This window comes from Argopecten irradians, chromosome 11 (genome assembly GCF_041381155.1).
Source record: "Argopecten irradians isolate NY chromosome 11, Ai_NY, whole genome shotgun sequence".
Lineage (NCBI taxonomy): Eukaryota > Metazoa > Mollusca > Bivalvia > Pectinida > Pectinidae > Argopecten > Argopecten irradians.
The window spans coordinates 23,055,691-23,070,464 of record NC_091144.1 but is presented as its reverse complement, the minus strand read 5'-3'; the positions used below and the strand labels follow the sequence as shown (position 1 = coordinate 23,070,464).

General features: G+C 37.6%; 1 protein-coding gene and 1 long non-coding RNA gene across 2 annotated transcripts in view; both read right to left on the bottom strand.

The window, feature by feature from the left end:
• Positions 1-14,774, bottom strand: part of LOC138335038 (phosphatidylinositide phosphatase SAC2-like) — a 380,613-nt gene that overhangs the window by 80,698 nt on the left and 285,141 nt on the right. The gene's annotated exons all lie outside the window — the stretch shown is intronic.
• LOC138335036 (uncharacterized) lies at positions 9,213-12,856 on the bottom strand. The gene is made up of 2 exons (XR_011210224.1): positions 11,799-12,856; positions 9,213-9,476 (listed from the first exon to the last, which is right to left on the bottom strand). It is a non-coding gene; the product is annotated as an uncharacterized lncRNA (long non-coding RNA).

The following is a 14,774-nucleotide window of genomic DNA, read 5'->3' as shown; positions in this document are numbered from 1 at the left end:
ATATGCACAACTAGGGTCCTACAGGAACCTACATATGAAATTTGAGAAAGATCCCTTCAATACTTTATGAGAAATAGCGGTAACAAACTTTAACTATCAAAATCCAAGATGGCTGCCTGGCGGCCATCTTGTTGAATGATCAGTCCCAAAATACAATATGCACAACTAGGGTCCTAGGGGAACCTACATATGAAATTTGAGAAAGATCCCTTCAGTGCTTTCTGAGAAATAGCGGTAACAAACTTTAACTATCAAAATCCAAGATGGCTACCTGGCGGCCATCTTGTTGACCGATCAGTCCCAAAATGCAATATGCACAACTGGGGTCCTAGGGGAACCTACATATGAAATTTGAGAAAGATCCCTTCAGTGCTTTCTGAGAAATAGCGGTAACAAACTTTAACTATCAAAATCCAAGATGGCTACCTGGCGGCCATCTTGTTGACTGATCAGTCCCAAAATGCAATATGCACTACTAGGGTCCTAGGGGAACCTACATATGAAATTTGAGAACAATCCCTTCAATACTTTCTGAGAAATAGCCGTAACAAACTTTAACTATCAAAATCCAAGATGGCTGCTGGTCGGCCATCTTGTTGACCGATCAGTCCCAAAATGTAATATGCAGAACTAGGGTCCTAGAGGAACCTACATATGAAATTTGAGAACAATCCCTTCAATACTTTCTGAGAAATAGCGGTAACAAACTTTAACTATCAAAATCCAAGATGGCCACCGGTCGGCCATCTTGTTGACCGATCAGTCCCAAAATGCAATATGCACAACTGGGGTCCTAGGGGAACCTACATATGAAATTTGAGAAAGATCCCTTCAATACTTTCTGAGAATTAGCGGTAACAAACTTTAACTATCAAAATCCAAGATGGCGGCTGGTCGGCCATCTTGTTGACCGATCAGTCCCAAAATGCAATATGCACAACTAGGGTCCTACGGGAACCTACATATGAAATTTGAGAAAGATCCCTTCAGTGCTTTCTGAGAAATAGCGGTAACAAACTTTAACTATCAAAATCCAAGATGGCCACCTGTCGGCCATCTTGTTGACCGATCAGTCCCAAAATGCAACATGCACTACTAGGGTCCTAGGGGAACCTACATATGAATTTTGAGAAAGATCCCTTCAGTACTTTCTGAGAAATAGCGGTAACAAACTTTAACTATCAAAATCCAAGATGGCTACCGGTCGGCCATTTTGTTGACCGATCAGTCCCAAAATGCAATATGCACTACTAGGGTCCTAGGGGAACCTACATATGAAATTTGAGAACAATCCCTTCAATACTTTCTGAGAAATAGCGGTAACAAACTTTAACTATCAAAATCCAAGATGGCCACCGGTCGGCCATCTTGTTGACCGATCAGTCCCAAAATGCAATATGCACAACTAGGGTCCTAGGGGAACCTACATATGAAATTTGAGAAAGATCCCTTCAGTACTTTCTGAGAATTAGCGGTAACAAACTTTAACTATCAAAATCCAAGATGGCCACCGGTCGGCCATCTTGTTGACCGATCAGTCCCAAAATGCAATATGCACAACTAGGGTCCTAGGGGAACCTACATATGAAATTTGAGAAAGATCCCTTCAGTACTTTCTGAGAAATAGCGGTAACAAACTTTAACTATCAAAATCCAAGATGGCTGCCTGGCGGCCATCTTGTTGAATGATCAGTCCCAAAATGCAATATGCACAACTAGGGCTCTAGGGGAACCTACATATGAAATTTGAGAAAGATCCCTTCAGTACTTTCTGAGAAATAGCGGTAACAAACTTTAACTATCAAAATCCAAGATGGCTACCTGGCGGCCATCTTGTTGACCGATCAGTCCCAAAATGCAATATGCACAACTGGGGTCCTAGGGAAACCTACATATGAAATTTGAGAAAGATCCCTTCAGTGCTTTCTGAGAAATAGCGGTAACAAACTTTAACTATCAAAATCCAAGATGGCTACCTGGCGGCCATCTTGTTGACTGATCAGTCCCAAAATGCAATATGCACTACTAGGGTCCTAGGGGAACCTACATATGAAATTTGAGAACAATCCCTTCAATACTTTCTGAGAAATAGCCGTAACAAACTTTAACTATCAAAATCCAAGATGGCTGCTGGTCGGCCATCTTGTTGACCGATCAGTCCCAAAATGTAATATGCAGAACTAGGGTCCTAGAGGAACCTACATATGAAATTTGAGAAACAATCCCTTCAATACTTTCTGAGAAATAGCGGTAACAAACTTTAACTATCAAAATCCAAGATGGCTGCTGGTCGGCCATCTTGTTGACCGATCAGTCCCAAAATGAAATATGCACAACTGGGGTCCTAGGGGAACCTACATATGAAATTTGAGAAAGATCCCTTCAATACTTTCTGAGAATTAGCGGTAACAAACTTTAACTATCAAAATCCAAGATGGCGGCTGGTCGGCCATCTTGTTGACCGATCAGTCCCAAAATGCAATATGCACAACTAGGGTCCTACGGGAACCTACATATGAAATTTGAGAAAGATCCCTTCAGTGCTTTCTGAGAAATAGCGGTAACAAACTTTGACTATCAAAATCCAAGATGGCTACCTGGCGGCCATCTTGTTGACCGATCAGTCCCAAAATGCAATATGCACTACTAGGGTCCTAGGGGAACCTACATATGAAATTTGAGAAAGATCCCTTCAGTACTTTCTGAGAAATAGCGGTAACAAACTTTAACTATCAAAATCCAAGATGGCCACCGGTCGGCCATTTTGTTGACCGATCAGTACCAAAATGTGATATGCAGAACTAGGGTCCTAGAGGAACCTACATATGAAATTTGAGAACAATCCCTTCAATACTTTCTGAGAAATAGCGGTAACAAACTTTAACTATCAAAATCCAAGATGGCCACCGGTCGGCCATCTTGTTGACCGATCAGTCCCAAAATGCAATATGCACAACTAGGGTCCTACGGGAACCTACATATGAAATTTGAGAAAGATCCCTTCAGTGCTTTCTGAGAAATAGCAGTAACAAACTTTAACTATCAAAATCCAAGATGGCTACCTGGCGGCCATCTTGTTGACCGATCAGTCCCAAAATGCAACATGCACTACTAGGGTCCTAGGGGAACCTACATATGAAATTTGAGAAAGATCCCTTCAGTACTTTCTGAGAAATAGCGGTAACAAACTTTAACTATCAAAATCCAAGATGGCCACCGGTCGGCCATTTTGTTGACCGATCAGTCCCAAAATGCAATATGCACAACAAGGGTCCTAGAGGAACCTAGATATGAAATTTGAGAACAATCCCTTCAATACTTTCTGAGAAATAGCGGTAACAAACTTTAACTATCAAAATCCAAGATGGCGGCTGGTCGGCCATCTTGTTGACCGATCAGTCCCAAAAATGCAATATGCACAACTAGGGTCCTACGGGAACCTACATATGAAATTTGAGAAAGATCCCTTCAGTGCTTTCTGAGAAATAGCGGTAACAAACTTTGACTATCAAAATCCAAGATGGCTACCTGGCGGCCATCGTTGTTGACCGATCAGTCCCAAAATGCAACATGCACTACTAGGGTCCTAGGGGAACCTACACATGAAATTTGAGAAAGATCCCTTCAGTACTTTCTGAGAAATAGCCGTAACAAACTTTAACTATCAAAATCCAAGATGGCTGCTGGTCGGCCATCTTGTTGACCGATCAGTCCCAAAATGAATATGCACAACTAGGGTCCTAGAGGAACCTACATATGAAATTTGAGAACAATCCCTTCAATACTTTCTGAGAAATAGCGGTAACAAACTTTAACTATCAAAATCCAAGATGGCCACCGGTCGGCCATCTTGTTGACCGATCAGTCCCAAAATGCAATATGCACAACTGGGGTCCTAGGGGAACCTACATATGAAATTTGAGAAAGATCCCTTCAATACTTTCTGAGAATTATAGCGGTAACAAACTTTAACTATCAAAATCCAAGATGGCAGCTGGTCGGCCATCTTGTTGACCGATCAGTCCCAAAATGCAATATGCACAACTAGGGTCCTACGGGAACCTACATATGAAATTTGAGAAAGATCCCTTCAATACTTTCTGAGAATTAGCGGTAACAAACTTTAACTATCAAAATCCAAGATGGCCACCGGTCGGCCATCTTGTTGACCGATCAGTCCCAAAATGCAATATGCACAACTGGGGTCCTAGGGGAACCTACATATGAAATTTGAGAAAGATCCCTTCAATACTTTCTGAGAATTAGCGGTAACAAACTTTAACTATCAAAATCCAAGATGGCCACCGGTCGGCCATCTTGTTGACCGATCAGTCCCAAAATGCAATATGCACAACTAGGGTCCTACGGGAACCTACATATGAAATTTGAGAAAGATCCCTTCAGTGCTTTCTGAGAAATAGCGGTAACAAACTTTGACTATCAAAATCCAAGATGGCTACCTGGCGGCCATCTTGTTGACCGATCAGTCCCAAAATGCAACATGTACTACTAGGGTCCTAGGGAAACCTACATATGAAATTTGAGAAAGATCCCTTCAGTACTTTCTGAGAAATAGCGGTAACAAACTTTAACTATCAAAATCCAAGATGGCCACCGGTCGGCCATTTTGTTGACCGATCAGTCCCAAAATGTAATATGCAGAACTAGGGTCCTAGAGGAACCTACATATGAAATTTGAGAACAATCCCTTCAATACTTTATGAGAAATAGCGGTAACAAACTTTAACTATCAAAATCCAAGATGGCAACTGGTCGGCCATCTTGTTGACCGATCAGTCCCAAAATGCAATATGCACCACTAGGGTCCTACGGGAACATACATATGAAATTTGAGAAAGATCCCTTCAGTGCTTTCCGAGAAATAGCGGTAACAAACTTTGACTATCAAAAACCAAGATGGCTACCTGGCGGCCATCTTGTTGACCGATCAGTCCCAAAATGCAACATGCACTACTAGGGTCCTAGGGGAACCTACATATGAAATTTGAGAAAGATCCCTTCAGTACTTTCTGAGAAATAGCGGTAACAAACTTTAACTATCAAAATCCAAGATGGCCATCGGTCGGCCATTTTGTTGACCGATCAGTCCCAAAATGTAATATGCAGAACTAGGGTCCTAGAGGAACCTACATATGAAATTTGAGAACAATCCCTTGAATACTTTCTGAGAAATAGCGGTAACAAACTTTAACTATCAAAATCCAAGATGGCCACCGGTCGGCCATCTTGTTGACCGATCAGTCCAAAAATGCAATATGCACAACTAGGGTCCTAGGGGAACCTACATATGAAATTTGAGAAAGATCCCTTCAGTACTTTCTGAGAATTAGCGGTAACAAACTTTAACTATCAAAATCCAAGATGGTGGCTGGTCGGCCATTTTGTTGACAGATCAGTCCCAAAATGCAATATGCACAACTAGGGTCCTAGGGGAACCTACATATGAAATTTGAGAAAGATCCCTTCAGTACTTTTTGAGAAATAGCGGTAACAAACTTTAACTATCAAAATCCAAGATGGCTGCCTGGCGGCCATCTTGTTGACCGATCAGTCCTAAAATGCAATATGCACAACTAGGGTCCTAGGGGAACCTACATATGAAATTTGAGAAAGATCCCTTCAGTACTTTCTGAGAAATAGCGGTAACAAACTTTAACTATCAAAATCCAAGATGGATACCTGGCGGCCATCTTGTTGACCGATCAGTCCAAAAATGCAATATGCACTACTAGGGTCCTAGGGGAACCTACATATGAAATTTGAGAAAGATCCCTTCAGTACTTTCTGAGAATTAGCCGTAACAAACTTTAACTATCAAAATCCAAGATGGCGGCTGGTCGGCCATCTTGTTGACCGATCAGTCCCAAAATGCAATATGCACAACTAGGGTCCTAGGGGAACCTACATATGAAATTTGAGAAAGATCCCTTCAGTACTTTCTGAGAAATAGCGGTAACAAACTTTAACTATCAAAATCCAAGATGGCTGCCTGGCGGCCATCTTGTTGACCGATCAGTCCCAAAATACAATATGCACAACTAGGGTCCTAGGGGAACCTACATATGAAATTTGAGAAAGATCCCTTCAGTACTTTCTGAGAAATAGCGGTAACAAGAATTGTTAACGGACAGACGGACGGACGGACGGACGGAAGGACGGACGGACCATGGACCACGGACGAAAGGCGATTTTAATAGCCCACCATCTGATGATGGTGGGCTAAAAATATGTTATGACTTACACATTTATGAAGGATTTTTAAGGAAGCTAGTTAACTAACTAGATAAAATGATTCCAGAAAGACAATCTCACATTGCTATTAGTTCAAAATTACATCTAAAGCGTAAAAAGCAAAATCAAATTCTTCATGATTACAAAGCTAAGGCACATTTGCTTTTTAAGAGAGATACATTTGTGGAAATTCTCAATATCTAAATATCTAAAGACTTAATTACTATGAACGTTTTCAAGGACACATTATACTCAGTTACCATGACAACCTCCGCAATAACCTTCATAAACTAGCTTATTATGCTTGATTGACATCAAAAGGAATCAATTAAATGTATGTTTTAGTGATTGAATTGTTACATTAAAGACGAAAATGAGCATTACAGATTTTTTTATTTTCTAACATTATTGCTGAGAGAATGAAATACATCTAGCATTACTAGAAAAATAATAAAAAGAAAGTGCTCATTGATCTAGATTTATTAACAGCTTTGAACTAGACCAACTGCATTTTGAGTAGAAGTAATGCTTTAAAACAAGGAAAACATGGTTTTGCTCATATTGAGATAATTGGAAGAATATGTAACGACCTTCACTTGAGGAAAAAAACATGCTGTAGGCGATAGTAAGACATTAGTGGATCATTTTATTAGTTAGATGGCCTATTTGAGATTTATCTTAGTTATCCATAAAGCTCTATAGGTATTGATCACAGCAGAAGTAGAGCATCTCAAATCTGTCCTAAATGGTTTGATCATAAAACCATCTGATTTTACAGCATCAAAAAACCCAAAAATGAATGCCTTTAGAGTCTTAAACTTCCAGTTCCTTTCAAGAATTCTGAGGATTGACAATGCTCCCTGCTTAAAAACATTTATAGTAGTTAATGCTGTGTAGGTATAATCGATGCAAAATCTTATAATAAACATTTTACAACACTAAACAAACTAATAAACTTCTACAAAAAAAAAAGCTGCAGACAAATTGACGATTTAATCAACGCTCTTAAATGTCTTTCCAATTTCTGTGTTTAGTTGAAAGCCAAATAACATCGAAAGACTTATCACCCAAACTCCTATCATTCGTCTGGGCCGTAAAATCAAAACACATGTTAAGTCTATTGTATGCTTGAGGATGAGGACAGAAAAAAACATTTAGGTAACATTGTTTCTCAATATTGATTATTTGATACTTTCACCAAAGCCAATTGGAAAATAAAAAAATAATAAATTGTATTCTGCAATCTCCGGTAAAATGTTTGGTATCCATGTAGCTGTACAGGTTTCACTCCAATACCCACTTACTAGCGCAGAACTGGCTCTGCTACTAAAACTTCATAAGAAATCCAAAATATGTCTATTGTTTCTGTACAGCTGTGGTCATCGACTGATGATCTTCATAACTGAACATTTTGAGGTGTATGGATACGGTGTATTAAGGATGTATTCTGCTGAGGGGTCAAAAATTTCTTGTAAATACAGTTTTTTTTCTTATGACTTTTTTGAAAGAGGGGTTATTGACAAACAAAAAAATGCAATAAAAAATATATGTTGGTGTGCTTCTTTTTTCTCTATAGCTTCATGAAAATGCCTACTTATTTACACTTTTTTCATCAATTTTCCATGAAAAATTCAATTATGAACAATAATTATTAAAATAAACAAAATATAAGTATCAGGTTAATTTTCTTCTTCTTCAAATTGATTCATGACTATGTCATTTACAAAGTTTGAGCAAAAAAGTGTACATGAAAACACATGTGTTGCCATTTGTTTCTTATTTTCATCCAGGTATGATAGATTATGTGTGGCATGATTTAAATACATTATTTTAGCTTTTAAACTAAAATTTATCCAAATTGTTGTAAATACATCTTCTCCAATTTTTTACATATGATAAAAGAGACCTAAATGAACAAATATTTGAAAAAAAAATAATAGGTTAGTGTTGAAACTTTAGAAATAATGATGAAAAAAGAGAAAACCAAAAAATTACAGAGTTATCTCCCCTGGCCCGATTTACCAAATACATTGCTATTCATTTGGGGTGCATCCAAATTAATACAAACATTGCAACAAACATTTCTTATTCTTCCAAAATAGCAATAGTATATAGTTAATTATTTTTTTTCAAAATTTATATTGTTTTTCAGATACAAATAAAGGACATCGAGAATCATATATAATATTAAATTTTGCCACTTTTAACATGACTGACAGAACCACAAAGTTCAGGTCTTAGTTATAATATTCATATTTATTTTACATACCTACAATTATGTAAGTATGTTGAATAAATGAATTTAATAAAAAATGTCTTTTTATAGTTTTTTTTTTAATTTCACCTATATATATTTAACATTTTATTGTTTTCACAAGAAGAATGAATGGTGTAATGCCATAACTATTTACATGTCGGAAAAGAAATATCCATTTTAAATATGATGTGAATAAATCATTAGAATTCCATTTCACATCTGCTTCAGACTTCTGTATCCAATTCATTATTATACAAAAATAATAAGTAATCAATGCATGTTTAATTTACTCCGCCTTACAGCTAACAAGTATATACCAGGTATATATAAAGAGCCATCAATCATGACACAACAAAAGTGCTAGCAAGAAATTTTATTGTTGTTGTTATTTTTTTAAAGATATATATAATATATATATTTTATATATGTTTATGTACATTGTATGTGAAAGGTACTACATGTATATATCAGTGATTTTGCACCAGAAATTGACTTCATTGGCAGGAATAAGAAATTTAATCTAGACTATTCCTATACATGTGTAATGGTTCTGAATCAGTATTAGGTACAGTAGTTTATCTGTAAATTTGAGATCCAAGATTGGAACCCTTGTCTTGTCATGTATTTATTTGTCTGCTCCTCTTATATTACACATGTATAGTTCATGTCTATATATACAACATGAAAGAAGCTAACACAATACTGCATTATTGATTTATTTATTTCACATAATAGAATTTCACCTGATAACATACACCAGGTATATATGCCTCTTTCACATTATGTGTATGACACACATTTCCAAGAAAATTTTACACTATTATGATAAATTAATTGTTAGAGTACCAAAACCGAAAATGTTTTTGATCACAGACTTTTTATTTCCTCTTGTACACACATGTTGAACACAAATTTGCTCCTGGAGTGGTTCCTAGTCGAATAATACTGTGATGTGCCTGCAGCCATTCTGTAAAAAAAATATGAGAACATACATGTACAGATGTATATCATGTAGGCCTTTCATGTGCCAAAGAAATATTTGTTACTTTCATAAATTTTACAACAATATCAGTTCAGAAAAAAAACAAGAGATGAACAAGTTTTCATTCTTTTCTTAATACCCTAACCTAGAATCATTTATAAATTATAGACCTAAATCTGATAAATGAATGTGTGCACATTGTACATGTACTCAACTGTACTTGAACTGTATGTGTGGAGGGGCTGATGGGAATATTACCTGTGTGCAATGTACAATATTTTAGCTATAGAATAAGTGTTTTACACATTGTTAATATACTGCATTTGATAATTGCGTTTATAGATAATGTAACAAGAGGCCCAGAGGGCCTGTATCGCTCACCTGGTTTGTAATGCCAAGTAATATTCTGGATACAGGTTCATTGTTTATTTTCTGAAGAAATTTGAATATTTACCTCTAATTCCCCTATTGGGCCCCACCATTCCTGCCCCCTGGGGGTCAGAGCCAAAATTTATACAAGCTCTGTTCCCCTTCCCCCAAGGATGTTTGTGGCCAAATTTTGGTTATAATCATTGCAGAACTCTATGACTAGTAGCGATTTATAGGATTTACCTTTATTTCCCCTATTGGGCCCCGCCCCTCCTGCCCCCAGGGGGTCAGAGCCAAAATTTATACAAGTTCTGTTCCCCTTCTCCCAAGGATGTTTGTGGCCAAATTTGGTCACAATCCATGCAGAACTCTAGGACAAGTAGCGATTTATAGGATTTACCTTTATTTCCCCTATTGGGCCCCGCCCCTCCTGCCCCTGGGGGGTCAGAGCCAAAATTTATACAAGTTCTGTTCCCCTTCCCCAAAGAATGTTTGTGGCTAAATTTGGTTACAATCCATGCAGAATTCTATGACTAGTAGCGATTTATAGGATTTACCTTTATTTCCCCTATTGGGCCCCGCCCCTCCTGCCCCCGGGGGGTCAGAGCCAAAATTTATACAAGTTCTGTTCCCCTTCTCCAAAGGATGTTTGTGGCCAAATTTGGTCACAATCCATGCAGAACTCTAGGACAAGTAGCGATTTATAGGATTTACCTTTATTTCCCATATTGGGCCCCGCCCCTCCTGCCCCTGGGGGGTTCAGAGTCAAAATTTATACAGGTTCTGTTCCCCTTCCCCAAAGAATATTTGTGGTCAAATTTGGTTACAATCCATGCAGAACTCTATGACAAGTAGTGATTTATAGGATTTACCTTTATTTCCCCTATTGGGCTCCGCCCCTCCTGCCCCCAGGGGCTCAGAGCCAAAATTTATACAAGTTCTGTTCACCTTCTCCTAAGGATGTTTGTGGCCAAATTTGGTCACAATCCATGCAGAACTCTAGGACAAGTAGTGATTTATAGGATTTACCTTTATTTTCCCCTATTTGGGCCCCGCCCCTCCTGCCCCCGGGGGCTCAGAGCCAAAATTTATACAAGTTCTGTTTCCCTTCCCCAAGGATGTTCGTGGCCAAATTTGGTTACAATCCATGCAGAACTCTATGACTAGTAGCGATTTATAGGATTTACCTTTATTTCCCCTATTGGGCCCCGCCCCTCCTGCCCCCGGGGGGTCAGAGCCAAATTTTATACAAGTTCTGTTCCCCTTCCCCAAAGAATGTTTGTGGCCAAATTTGGTTACAATCCATGAAGAACTCTATGACTAGTAGCGATTTATAGGATTTACCTTTATTTCCTATATTGGGCCCCGCCCCTCCTGCCCCAAGGGGGTCAGAGCCAAAATTTATACAAGTTCTGTTCCCCTTCTCCTAAGGATGTTTGTGGCCAAATTTGGTCACAATCCATGCAGAACTCTAGGACAAGTAGCGATTTATATGATTTATCTTTATTTCCCCTATTGGGCCCCGCCCCTCCTGCCCCCGGGGGCTCAGAGCCAAAATTTATACAAGTTCTGTTCCCCTTCCCCCAAGGATGCTTGTGGCCAAATTTGGTTACAATCCATGCAGAACTCTATGACTAGTAGCGATTTATAGGATTTACCTTTATTTCCCCTATTGGGCCCCGCCCCTCCTGCCCCCAGGGGCTCAGAGCCAAAATTTATACAAGTTCTGTTCCCCTTCCCCCAAGGATGTTTGTGGCCAAATTTGGTCACAATCCATGCAGAACTCTATGACTAGTAGCGATTTAAAGGAAATGTTGACGGACAGACAGACGGACGGACGGACGGACGGACGGACGACGGACGACGGACGCCGCGCCATGGCATAAGCTCACCGGCCCTTCGGGCCAGGTGAGCTAATAAAAATGTAAATGTACTTACATTTAGAAGAATGTACCTTATTTACTGCCGTCAGTCGGAAGATCTAGATGTTGCCACTTTGAATAACTTGTTAGCCCAAGATATTCTGAACAGTGTCAGTCAGTATTACGTACTAGGCCTAGTACTTAGAGGCAGTTACATGAAATCGATGTAAGACAGGGTTTATTTTCCGCAACTGCATCACCAAACACACTGTCGTAAATTATCAGCATGATCACTCTTTCAACATTCCAGGGCAGGTGTCCAGTTGACAAGTTTATAATCATGAGCTCGACTGCCCAACTGCAAGTTGGACTGTCCGTCTAGTCACCAGTCAGTTTAACTAAATCTTTGTGTTTCATGTTTGTCTTTCTTCTAGTGTCACATTACAAGTGCACTGACTCTATATTATTTTCCTAATGACGGTTGAAAGACGTCACTCTCACCACACCCATGAAAACTCGACCGACATTGTTTACATTTCCGGTCATTGCGCCGATATACGATATGTCGTAAAATGATACTATTTTTCACTAAAACTAAAAATAAACACTTGTGACTTCATGGAAACATCATATTTAGTTTATTTTTTAACAGTAAACACCTTAATAACCAAAACATATTTTAAAAATAGTTTACGTCATAGTAATGTTGCTAAAGAGTTACGTCCCTTTGTTCACGTCAAAATCCTCACCAGAAAACTACCTTAAATATGTCTATCAGTCATGGTTTGCAGTATTGCATGATGCATATAGTAATGGCAAAATATGTTATATATATCAACAATTTATTAACATCTGTAGTTTATGACAATGATGATCTTCAAAACTTTAGGTCAACCAATGCTGTAAGCATATGCCCTGGGTCATGGATTACAGTGTGGCATCAGATGCTAATAGCAAATGAGAGAAAATATCATCTTAAACAATTTACGTGAAAAATGGATACCTTTTACTTACCACTTTTTGTTGAAGATTTGAAAACAACTTAAGACTAGCCAGACTTAAGACTAGACCTTGAATTACAGCAAGTCAGCAGACCTTTACCTTGAACTGCCTTTTAATTAGATTCACAAAGATCTTACTTACCTGAAATGACAACAATTGACAAAAAATTTTAAGTTGAAAATTAAGTCAAAGCATATATTATATAGGATCTTGGTTACCCAAAAGAAGCTACAAATTGTTGAAAAAACAATGAAATATTAACGACACAGCAATCAATATCAACCAACAAGGGCAGATAACTCTGTAATTTATATACAAAGACTGAGTGGTGATTGGTTCCATGGTATATAGGATTGTCTGTGGACTGTTCTAATGGTTATCTATTACTGAGTGCATGTGTACCTAACCAAGATACAAGTTAATTCATTTTCTGTACTTTAATTATTAATGGCCAGACACAGCGTACCATCATTATATTTACCTATATAAAGAACTGCTTGATTGTCACTGACAGTTCAACCTTTGTTTGCAGAATAACATTGTCTATAAATAGACAGGTATTTTGAGTGGATTCTTTACGATTGTTTGTACATTGTATCAAAATAGGACTTCTAGAACCAATTATATAATTCAAACTCATATAATATACTTTCAAAATACCTAAAGGAGCTGGATTGTATATAATCATAAAATGTCAGATATCTTAATTAAATGATTTAACTAAATAAGGTCATCTGATAGCTAGCTAGCTAGGCCAGTATGAACTGTACTTGTGCAAGATATGCATGATAAAATTATGATAACATATATAACTGAACTTAATTGTATGATTAATTTCAGACCAAATGATCCAAAAGTTTATCAGTTTTTACCTCTAGCCCCAGAACATTTCCAGAACCATTTAAGTTTACAGATTTTGGAAAAGATGAAAATATGATCATGGATCATGACAAGCAGACATTTAAATGATTTAATAAATATGTAATAAACTTTAGTTCTGTATGCAAATAAATAAATACGATTTTCTAATGATCTTTCTTTCGTTGTTTCTGTTAATCAAAATCAACATTTCTGTTCTGTCAAGGACCATAAAAACAAATACAGGAAACTTAATACCTGTATAGCTGGAAATAACAATTGACAACCCCAAAAATAACAAACACATGGAAATTTCATTATTCTACAATACCTTCTTTAGGCTTTGTGGCTACAAGTTCCAATATGAATACAGATTATTGTATGAACTTTAATTACCTTAAATCTAATTACACAATTTGCAATGAGCAAAACATGTCTTTCTTTAAACAGCCGATGCATATTATCAACAAATTTATCTGCACTTTGTTATTCCTATCAGAAACATTAATCTTTACAAAGCCATTTTACTGGAGAGGAAGTGATTTTTTAGCCGAGTTAAACATTAGAAAACCTAAAATGTTTTGTCAGTAAATTACTCTGACACTGGAAAGCAGTGCCTAGAAACAGAGAAGCTAAAATTATTTTAAAGTGAAGAATTGCAGAGGTGTATGAGTTGCTTGCTTCATGGTGTAATTTGAGTTAAGTTTAAGTTAACATGCCAAGAACGAAATTCATTTGCACAAAAGTTCTGTTTACAGTTTCAAATAAAAATATCAGAAAACAATTGAATTTTGCACAACCAATCAACTCTTTTTCCATGTAGCTAATTTGTTGATACTAATTCATAAGGCATATCAGCTTTTAGTTGGCAAATAGTTGAAATCCATTGTGTGTGCTTCACATTGAACTTAACTGAAGCAATCATGCTTATTCCGTCTTTGAATATTACAGGGCCTCCCTTGCAGGTAGGTATCCTTTAAAAAGTATGTTACTCCCACAAATATGTGATGTCACAATCAATGCCTATACCCACAAGGGTGGATAACACTGTAATTTGTAAATACAGAATACACATTTGGTGTAAGGTTATTGTTGTTATGTCTCTTGCTTGATTGAAGGTCAAGAACAAAACTGAAACAAACTTTGTAGCCCTTCACCTAAGGATGCTTTCTCTGTAAGGACTCTTGCTTAT